The sequence below is a fragment of the Sinocyclocheilus rhinocerous genome, unplaced genomic scaffold, assembly GCF_001515625.1.
Source record: "Sinocyclocheilus rhinocerous isolate Xijiao unplaced genomic scaffold, SAMN03320098_v1.1 scaffold499, whole genome shotgun sequence".
Lineage (NCBI taxonomy): Eukaryota > Metazoa > Chordata > Actinopteri > Cypriniformes > Cyprinidae > Sinocyclocheilus > Sinocyclocheilus rhinocerous.
Window position 1 is genome coordinate 1,111,013 of NW_015637156.1, and position 11,783 is coordinate 1,122,795.

The window sequence follows — 11,783 nt, forward strand, 5'->3', positions numbered from 1 at the left end:
TTTGATCAAATAAATGCAGACTCGAAGAGCATAAGAGACTTCTTTAAAAAACATTACAAGTCTTACTGATCCCAAACTTGAATGGCAGTGTGTGTATTTATATCTATATATATATATATATATATATATATATATGTGTGTCATGTTAAAATGTGAGAATCAAATATGATACATCAGGCTTTTGAGGTTCTCTTATTTGTACATCTCTCAATTATCATTGTATTAATGAAAACTACAGAGCTTTGATCATAAAACTAAGCATTTAATCATGCTAAGATATAAGTGACTGATATTTACATGCATTTTTTTTGTAGTCGGCTATACAAATATCAATATCCCATTGATTTATATTACAAGCTATCAGAATCTTACTTTTTGGCCATATAAATATCAGCAACTGCATCAAACTGCAAATATTGGCTCAGTTTGGGCCTCTGAATAAATTTGAGGTTTTTACTCCATATTCTGACTATATCATACTATATGAACCATAAAAGCCTAATGTATCAAATATGATACTCAACCAAAAACTAAACTAGTAAAAATACTAAATACTACAAAAAATTTAACTAGTCAAGTAAATTCTTTCGGCATGATTCACTTGATTTAACCGTCATTTTTTACAGTGCAGTCACACACAGTTACACTCTCTCTCTTATTTTTCATGCGAATGGAGTTTCTGCATTAGTGCGGCCCATCTGCACCCACCCTCTTTGATTGACAGGTGTACATGGGTGCCACATCAGCTGCCAATACCTGGAGACAGTGATGTTACAATGGCTGGTCTCCCGGGAGACCCTGCTCTCTCGTTCTGTTTTCACACATGAAAGAAGCCATTTCAGGTGACAGGAAATGGGGTGGGATAAAAGGAAAACATTTGGACTCTATGGCGCTCTGGGAAGCCCGAGGGTGCAGCTTTGATATCAAATGGATCCGCAGACATGATTAAACGCAGCAATCTGAAACCAGCACAATACTGGAGAACCAAATATGTGGCACTGGACAGCTAGTCATTCTCTCATACCTCGTTTGATTGAACACTGCTATTCTTTTTACCTCCCGTTCGGTCATAAGAGAGTGGGACTTAAAGGGATAGACCCAAAAAAGAAAATTCTTTCATTTTACTCACCCTCATGTGGTTCCAAAACCTGTATGACGTTCTGTGTTCATTGGAGCACAAAAGCAGATATTTTGAATAATGTAATTGTCGCTCTTTTCCCATGCAATTAAATGGGGAACTTCAAAAGCTTTAGAATGAAAGAAAAAAAAAAATCAATATATGCATGCATGGACAAAAGCTGTCCATATGATTTAAGTGATATATTCCAAGTCATGCTGAGTCTTCTGAGTCATTGATTTGAATTTAAGAAACAAATCCGATTCTTGAATTAGCAGCTAGTTCCTTAAAATGACTCAAACAAATGGTTAATTTACATGTCGGACATCAGTGCTTCACTTATGAATGTGAAAATTCATTTTCACTTTTGGGTGAATGATTTCATCTAAATGGATTAAATTGATATTTTTTTTAAATATATGGAGAGAGATGTACATTTCTAAAAACCCATACAATGTTCACTTATAAATTTGAAAATTAATTTTCACTTTTGGGTGAACTGTTCTTTTCATTTAAATGACTATTTAAAAAACTACATATACATTTCTAAAGCACATCCAAAAATTGTATAATCAGTTTTAAAGTTCTCTAAATTCTTTGTGGATTTTTCAAAAAACTTCCTTGAATGTTTTTTTTTGTTTTTTTTTTGAAGGGGTATTAGCTGCATAATTGAGGCTGTGAATATTCGTACTTGACGTATTCATTCATGTTAATTAACTTACAGCACGGCACAAGGGAGTTGAGTTATGAGGTAACAAAGAGATGTATTTAACAGTGAGATCTACCCCAGGAACAAACAGAGTCTCAGGCGTATGTGTGTGTATGAGAGCATGTGTTGCTATGTTGCCTCCAGCACTGTGAGCTGAATTTTATCAGTGTGTCACCTGTGTGATTAGTAGAGAGCGAGAGAGATGGAAATAAAGAGAGAGACGGGAATATATATTTAGAGAGAGAGAGAGAGTAAATCAAAGACTCCGTCAAGCATAATCATAATCCATGCCCTACCATACCAACTGAAGATGCGATGATATCTCTGCATGGGCCTGTAAGGTCATTGTCATGTGTCAATCTCTAATTTCCTTTACGGCGGATCTCCTCCTCTTCCTCTGTGCCTCTGGATGTCTTCATAATCTAAAGCAGACATGATATTAACCCTGCGCTCAGCGATTCGTATCTCCGGCGGTTTGTCGCCCTGAGGCTGAGTGGAATGACTGAAGTTATCAAACATCGCTGCCACCTCCTGAGGACCCCACCCGTCAAAACTTTCTGATCGCTTAGCAACACAGCCTACCTTTATACTGCCATCGTCTGTTAGAACCATCAGTACATGGAAGTTTTACTCAAAACTTTGTTCAAGGCATCTTCATAGCATCAACATGGTCTGATAATTGTTTTAACCAGGGACATCTTTGTTTGGATGATTTGTTTTAATTGTTTTTTTTTTTTTCATTGTCAAGGCAAGTTCACAACCAAAAAAGAAAAAAAAAACTTAACACAAACATAATTGTTTCTTGTGTGTATCATGAAAGCTTTCAATAAATAATAATAATAATTGTTAGTAATCAAGTAAATAAATAAATGAGTAACATAATTAAATGTGTACCAAATATGACAGTATCACCATTTTATTTTAGATACTGTTTGAAAATCCTGATTAATCACATGTATTTTATTCTATTGACACCATAGTTTTATATATTTATAGAGAGAAGAGAGAGAGTTAAGATTTTTAACAGTACTTTTAATTCAATTCAAGTTTATTTGTACAGCGCTTTTCACGATACAAATCATTGCAAAGCAACTTTACAGCAAATTAAGTTTCTACAATATTTAGTGGTAGCTTATCAGTGGTGATAAAAATAGTTTTTATTAAAAAATCAAGAATTTGTTTTTTAAATACTACTACTACTAGTAATAATAATAATACATTTTATTTCTTCAGGTTTTCAACAGCAGGTACTCAATGTTGGGTAAAATACAATAAGAGAAAAGAAAATAAGAATGGAATACATTTATAATTAGTAGTAGTAGTAGTAGTATGAATGTTTTCTTATGCATGAAAATATATAGCTGCCTTTATATTTTAGGAACGGGGTCCCTTGCAAGGGGATCATCATGTTTAGGGGTGAAAAAGTTTGAAAAGAAGGATTGGAATATAGCTCGCAAGCCACAGAATGATCCATTTTGTATTCTCAAAAACAGATTTCAAATGCCATGAGCGTGATTAAATGATGACAGCATTTGCATTTTAGGGTGAACTATCCCTTTAACATGTTTTAGAAATGTTCATAGATTACACGAACAGCATGACCAACATTTTAAAGGGGGATTAGGCCCAAAAAGTGTCTAATTCCCCTGAACACGACATCTCAATAATCCAGGCCTCTCCAGCCAGAAGAGCCACATGTACAGCTGTGTAGAGTAACACAGAGCTGTATGGAGTGATTTAGAGCAGTATGAAGAGCGGCAGAGAGAAATATAGGTTTTGAGGAATGGTACAGAGTGATATACAGACCATTTTTGATTGGTGTTCAGTGGCACAGAAATACGTAAAGTGGCGAAGAGTGGCGTGGAGTTGTTTAGAGCAGCGTAGGGCGGTGTAGATCAGTGTAGTTTAGCACAGCTCCCTTCTCCCACTATCTGGAGCAGAGCGACAGACTGCCGGGCCCATGGGGCAGATTCTCTGGCATTCATCCACACTGTGAGCCTGCTGGAGGAAAGAAAATGGAGCTCTTTGGTAAAACAGAAACCCCCCTTTTTCTTTTTTTGCTGTTATCTCTTTTTTTTGCAAATGCTTGTACCATTCTTTTCCTGTTCTTCTCTTTGCATAGTAATAGGGCCGATAGATCTCCCTCATTGGACGAATTTCCAAAATCAATTTTTCTCTAATTATCATCCGTTCCTTTTTGTTTTCTTCTTTTATCTGGCACAACATCCTCTTTCTGCTCTTCATTTATTCTCGTTATCTGATCCTCCCCATCTCCAATGTGTCTCTTTCTCGTTTAACTCTGTTAAACTGTTAGCCTTTACCACAGCCTTAAAAAACCCATCTCTGTTCACTGGCGTTAACGCTCCTCAGCACATCTCTGCGATGACTATGACCACAGACTGGGGTGGAAGTAATGTTTTTTTGCAGCTGAAATCAGAAGCAGATGGATTCAGGATGGCTCAAATTAGCCTCTCTCTCGTGTTCTGCTGTTGCTAAGTAACAGTTGACAGACAGGGGGTGACAGGCCAGTGATGGCAGCGTTTGATGGCAATATGTCTTTGGCTCAATGGCTCCGAGCTAACATTGAAACAGTGCCTCATTTAAATCAGAGAGAGAGAGCGAGAGAGAGAGGGAGATTTTTGTAAGAGTCTGTGAGCAAGCAGATGAGTCAAACCTACCACACAGATAGCCAAAATTTGTCACTCATGTCATATGTGAGAATACAATAATGTTGCCATAAGGACATCTGTTGTGTGCCAATGAAATATGTTGTTTTAAGGGCATTAAGCAATCAGAATGTTGCCTTTCCCCTGCATTAGATGACTTATTTGACTGTACGTTAAAGCTGTCAGGCTCACAGAGACCATTCAGAAAAACAAAAGGCATAGAAAAATAAAGAAGAGCATGATTACAGAATAGTCTCTACCAATTTTGTATCAGCTATTATGTGTCATGTTTTCATTTGTAAAATTATTTTATTTTTCTTAATAAAAAGCTGTTCATTTCGTATAGAATGATCATTTTCCATTTAAACTACTACATAAGGACTACAATGGCTTGCTGATACATCAAGCATGTAAACTTGCATCCTTTGAGTTTTTGTGGTCTTTAGGTAGCAACTTGCTAACAAAAACAAAATGGCTACAATGGTTATGGTGTAGCCTATGACAAAATGTTTTAGTCTGCAAGTACAGACTTTATATTTTACTTTATAATTTTGTTTGCCACTTTACAGCTCACTGCATTCAAGAAGCATGTTGCACTTTTCTCCAAAATGACAGATGGCAGTGCAGAGAAAATATCAGCTGAAACAGCAAGAAACCGCAGTAAACGTGATGACTTTTAGAATCATTTTATAAACACTGAAATTGTCATAGTGTGGCAGATTTTACAGTTTAGGTCAAAACTTGATGCTAGTTCTACTCTGTTTTAAAAGTAGGCTCACCTCCTCAGGCAACCTAACTCCACATTTGTCCATTAAAATGGAAACTGTTACTTTTAAGTCACAAAATTGGGAGATTGCGCAGCCAATTTGTTCTGCCGGAAGTGTGTGATGATGACGTAGTGGTTTTGCGAGCAGAGTCTTGCCTGCACCGTGCGAGCGCATTGAGTACTGTACAAACTAGGGGTGGGAATCGCAGGGTACCTCACGATATGATACGAATCACGATACATGGCTCACGATACGATAATATCACGATGCAGCGATTCTGCGATAATCAATATATTGCTAGACAATCCTCTAACGATACATCACGATATCTGTCTAACTATGAAAACAAAATGCCTGTGAAAAGGTTACGTGCAAGTTTTCTCTCTTTATTCAAGTTCAAACTGTTAGAAAACAGCACAAAAGTTCTGTAAATCAAATTTAACACGCTAAGTAAATTAATCATTTTATTCTTGGACTTATTTAAAGCTTAGGCCTACACTTTTATTTATGTGTAAACCAACACATTTAACTGCTTATCAACTTTATATATAGCCTATATATATAAACCTGGTACATTTCAAAATTTACCTGGAGTGTTTTCTCAACCTTCCCTCTCCTCTCATCATAAAAACGGAGCCCCGCACACATGACATGAAGGGAAAAAATAGCCGTTCACATCGCCTCTTCTGCGCGCTCAGGTTCGTTATTTCAAATGTAGACGCGCTGCAAGCACACACACACTGCACACTTCTGCGCCGCATTACGGCACTGACGACCATGCCATAGGTGCAGATTTATGTTTCTGCCAGTCGGTGCCCACTGCATAACGCGCACTTGCTATATCTGAGTGAGAGGGAGAGTGTCCAGTTTTGTTGACATAAAACTGGACGCGCCGGCAGCACTCTCTCACTTTTTATAGTTAGTGAGGGAAATCCACCTGTGATCCCAGCTGAGAGGTTAGGCTACTCATGGACTGATTATGCGCTCTGCAGTAATAACGTGATCGGTGACTATATGGTCCACGCTGATAGCTGTTCCAGGGCAGTTTTTTAGTTCTCATTTCCATAAACATATATAGAGCAGTAGAGCTAATACAGTGGCTGGAAATCATTTTATCCTTCGGTTCCTTGTGCTTCCCCATCTTCATAGAGAATGCGGTTCATGGTTGCTCAGAGCGGTTTGGAAAGAAGGTGGAAATGGCGCGACCGCGATTTCCATGCATTTTTAGACGCTGGGAGCAGGGAAATCTATATAGAGCGCCTTATTGTAATAATTAAAATATCGATATTTGGTGCCAGATATCGATTCTCGTATCGCATGGAGAAGGACAACGATATATCGCCATATCGATATATTGTAGTACAAACCCGTCTTTCGATTGTCCAAACTGCAGGAGCCAGTGAGTAGGAAGTGTCAAGGGAAGCTGCGATAAACAGAAGTAATTCTTAGAACTTTATCCACTTTATTCTTAGCCTAAAAATGGGCGCGACCATTTTTGAATTTTATGGGACTTGCTTCCGGTCTCATTAGCTTCCCGCTATTTTTAGCTGTACAAAACCACTAGTTCCCTTTCATGGGAACTTCGAACTGCGTCCTCTAGGGGTCGCTATGGGGAACGCCTCGTCGTTACCCGTGTCTGAAGCATACATTGAAAAAACATCAACTTGTTGGCCGGCGACAGCCATGACATCACTACCGGTGCGACTATAGTATAAATACCTACTCAGGGAACCATGGTTACATAAGTAACCTGAGACGTTTTGCTGCTTGATGGCCTACTGCAGATTGGTGTGTCTTACCATATTATTTTAGTGTATTATCTTAATTATGAACACACTGGTTTGTAATGCAAACAGTTTTACCATTTACTGCATGTTGATATTTTTCCTCATTATTTCCCTATTGCGGTTAATGAACCGGAAGTCTCGCCCATAGGCTTACTTCTGCATTTAGGAATAAGGTGGATATGTATCTACCCAGGTAAACATTTCATTTGTCATCAGAGAACTCACTGGTAAACTTTAATTTCTCACTTTTTGTTTGACAAAACAAACACATGACAAAATATTATCTAGTCTCTCTGACTCGTTCAATGTTGCGTTTTTACAGTTTTGTAAAATCAGAATGTTTTATTTTTCAATTCATGTTATGAAACATTTTATTTATAATTTCTTTATTGTCCCATGACATCAAGAGCTAAGCCAGAACAGCTTAGAGTGGCATGGTTAAATGGGAATTTCAGAAAAATTCAGATACTGTCACATTTCAATTTTTCAGCTGTTAGATACAGTGACAACCCACATACAGACTGGCAAGAAACCTTATATTTATAAAGACAAAGCAGAATTATGGATTGCTGTATATTTATAGCAATTATTAATATAGGTTAACATAAATTTCCTATTGTTTATAGCTAATTCCTATACATTTATTTTATAAATTCAATTTATAAAACTAGACATGTTAAAAATCCATTTGTATATGTAGATATCTTCATCTTGATTTTAAAAATGCTATGAAAATGTTGGTTGTTGTTAATTTTGCACCTTACAGTAAGCTTTTTGCACAGAATAGTAAATAGTATACACGTTTAGAACAACATGAGTAAATAATACGAGAGTAAATTATGACAGAAGTGTCATTTTTGGGTGAACACCTTTAAAGGGGTCATATGATGCGATTTCAAGTTTTCCTTTCTCTTTGGAGTGTTACAAGCTGTTCGTGAATAGATAAGATCCCTGAAGTTGCAAAGACTAAAGTCTCAAAACCAAAGAGATATTCTTTATCAAAGTTAAGACTTAGGTGCCACATTTTCCTCGTAGAGTTTGAAAACTTTTTTTTAATTGTCGAGACTTTTAAATAATAAATTGAATAGTTTTGTAATGTACCATAATCATATGTTCCCTCATAAATTCATTCATAAATAAATTCATAAATGTATTTTATTTTGATGTACAGTGCAATGTTTATTATATTCTGTACAATTATGTACGTGTCATTCTAGCAATATAAAAAAAGAGAGGGTCTGATAGAGACGAGATAGAGGGAATAAGAAAGAAGCTCGGGCAAAGTATTAGCTAGAGAAGGTTTATTATTCTCTGCAGCACTCAATCAAACATTGGCCCTATGAACAGAGAGTAATGCTAGAGAATCAACCTCAGGGCTTCTGTCTGTCTGTCTCTCTCTGTCTCTCTGTCTCGCTCTCTCTCTTTTATTCCTTACAGTGTGTGAGTGGTATCCATCTGTCAACTGTCAGTGCCAGTGAGAGATATCCAGAGCTGTCACATCTTGTCAGCTGTCTGAGCTGATGCCTTTTGCAGCTGCCTGGCCAACACACACACACACACACACACCGTCCCCAATGATGGCCAGCATGCAGGCGCACTAAATGGGGAAATAATGTGGCTGAAAGAAAGAAAGCAGATAAAAGCTGCATAAAAAAAATCATGAGCCGGAAGAGGGATGGAGGGATGGCAGGAGCAGACAGATTGTACAGAGGGACGATGAGTCAGATCCAGGCTGTAGAACTCTGTGGATGAGAGACTGAGTTGGAGAACCATCAAAGTACCGTGGACGGGGGGTTAGACGAGGGGCAGCGGGCATCCGGGCAGCGTGAGGAGGATTAACACAGAGAAAAGCTCAGAGATGGCTGTTTCAATGGCCATGAGATGAAAGGGACGAGTAGATGTATAACGGATATATAGCCTGTCCCACTTCAATACGCATTGGTTGTCCGTTTCTCCTTCAGTCTGCAGATTAATGTTCTCGATAGAGTTTCAAAGACCCGCGTGACTTTGGCGTTAGTTTGAATGGCTGTTAAACGGCTTGATGTAGCTATTTGGCTCTAGTCCCAGCTCTTAAAAATGATCTCCTTCTCCTTGTCTACTTTCAATCATTAGTGAAGATCTTCATAAGGTCTGGATGAATAAAAGCAAGACAGCTTCGGCTCCTTCAAAACCACTGTCGTTTTCCAGCATCTAAAGACGAGGGAGGAAAGGATCTTTTTGAAGTTTGGAAAAGCACCAGTTGAGTGTTGAGAGATCAGAGCAGGACATTCCCGCCTGACTTCCTGTCTTGATTTCACTCAACAGGAAGCAAGAAGTCAGGTGTGGCGGAGGGAAACAAAGCTACAGCTTATGTTTAAGACATCCATCTCTGGGGCCAGATTTGAAGGATTAGTTCACCCAAAAATTAACATCCTGACATGATTTACTCACCCTTATGTTGGACTGAACCTGCATGCTGTTTTTTCCCCCATGTTAAATAGAAAGTTGCTTGTCTAGATTCTTCAAGTGGAACAACATGATGATAGCATGTTGATTTTGAGGTAAACTCTCTGATATTGAAAGACTAAAGACAGAGGGTCAAGTGTTTAAATAATGTCTTCCCTATCTGACACAACATAATGATGAGAAGTACTGTGTTAGTGCAGAAAATAGGCGTGTGTGAGAAAGAGAGATAATTAAAGATTGAGAGATGTTGTTGATGTATATGTGAATTTTGTGGCACTTGACAGTTTCCACATTTGCATCTGTTGCATCTGACAGTTTCCACATTTGCATCTGGAAACTTTACCTCAGTAAAACTGATCTTCACCACTCAGAGTAAGGTGTGTGTGTCTTACACTGGCAAATGTGCGGTTGTACTTGATATTAAGGGATTAGTTCACCCTAAAATTAAATTCAATTCAAGTTTATTTGTATAGCGTTTTTCATGATACAAATCGCTGCAAAGCAGCTTTACAGAAAATTAAGTTTCTACAATATATTTAGTAGAAGCTTATCAGTGGTGACTATGTCAAATTGATGTACATATGTAGCTTATCTGTGGTGACTGTCAATTAATGTACATATGGCAGAAATGTACGGAAAAATCAATTTAAGACGTAAACCGACGATGAACACTATTAACAGCAATTATTATATGATGCAATCAAACTTGTAGCAAAATTTGGTAGTTTATGTTGTTTCAGGGTTGGCATCATCTGAGGTCCTCTGAGGGGTTGGCATCATCTCTTCTCATAAGGGCTGGATCCAGACTGAAGCTTGTGTAATTCCTAGTTACCGTGGCAGAAACAGAGAAACAAATAGAGATATAATTAGTGTAGCTGCTGTTCCAACCAAGCAAATATTATTTGTTCAACCCAAGCTAAGAAATAATAATGTGCATTTGATCAGATATAACTGCAGTACAAGATTATGAGATGCATTATTTGAATGCTTGGCCAAAGAGATGTGTCTTTAATCTAGATTTAAACAGAGAGAGTGTGTCTGAACCCCGAACGTTATCAGGAAGGCTATTCCAGAGTTTGGGAGCCAAATGCGAAAAAGCTCTACCTCCTTTAGTGTGCTTTGCAATCCTAGGTACTACCAAAAGTCCAGAGTTTTGCGACCTTAGGGAGCGTGATGGGTTGTAGCGTGGTAGAAGACTAGTTCGGTATGCAGGAGCTAAACCATTAAGGGCCTTGTAGGTAAGTAATAATATTTTGTAACTGATACGGAACTTAATAGGTAGCCAGTGCAGAGACTGTAAAGTTGGGGTAATATGATCATTAAAATAAATGTAATATGATCATAAAATTCAAGTACTGTCATCATTAACTCACCTATTTATCTATCATATGGCTTCAGAAGATTGTAATATATGCATAACTTTCATGGCGCTTCTCTTTTTCAGTGCTTAAGAATTGAAAATTACCTCAAACAAATGGCTTTTCCTTTTGTGATTAATCACCACATAAACAGGTGAGTCATTTTTTTTAACAATTGTGAGAATTAGAGTTTGTTGGTGAAATCATGTGTAATTGTGCATATTTTCTTACAGGTTCACTACCTTTACGGTGCTTTTTTCCGTTTTGGTGTTTGCTATTTAAAACCGCTATCCACTTTCATTGTATGTAAATGCAAAAACAGCAGCTCAGACATTTTGCAAAATTTCTCCTTTTATGCTCCACGGAAGGTTTGGACGCCACGGTGAGTATATGATGACAGGATTTTCAGTTTTGAGTGAACTATACCTTTAAAGGGGTCATATGATGCAATTTCAATTTTTCCTTTCTCTTTGGAGTGTTACAAGCTCTTGGTGCATAAAGAAGATCTGTAAAGTTGCAAAGGCTAAAGTCTCAAATCCAAAGAGATATTCTTTATAAAAGTTAAGAGTCAACCACGCCTACCTAAAACGGCTCGTTCTAACACGCCCCACATGTCTACGTCACGATGTGCGAAGATTTGCATAACACCGCCCAAATGTGCACGCAAAGAAAGAAGGCATGGTTTCAGGAACAGCAGTAGTGTTGATGCAGCCATGTCAGGGAGACGCTGTGTATTTCAGTGCGAAAGCAAAAGCACTTTATTAGGCCTTCCGGAAGATGCAATTAGGAATCATTGGTTAAGATTTATTTACAACAGAACAGCACAACCCAGATGTTCGAATTAGTGCAACGCATTTTATGGACGACAGCTTTTTGAACCTAGAAGAGTACAAGGCTGGATGTGCAAAAAGGCTATTTCTAAAAAAAAACAAAA

At 37.8% G+C, this 11,783-nt stretch overlaps 1 long non-coding RNA gene across 1 annotated transcript; it reads left to right on the forward strand.

The window, feature by feature from the left end:
* Window positions 1-10,939: 10,939 nt before the first annotated feature.
* On the forward strand, window positions 10,940-11,231 carry LOC107748756 (uncharacterized). The gene is made up of 2 exons (XR_001640961.1): window positions 10,940-11,003; window positions 11,083-11,231. It is a non-coding gene; the product is annotated as an uncharacterized LOC107748756 (long non-coding RNA).
* Window positions 11,232-11,783: the final 552 nt, after the last annotated feature.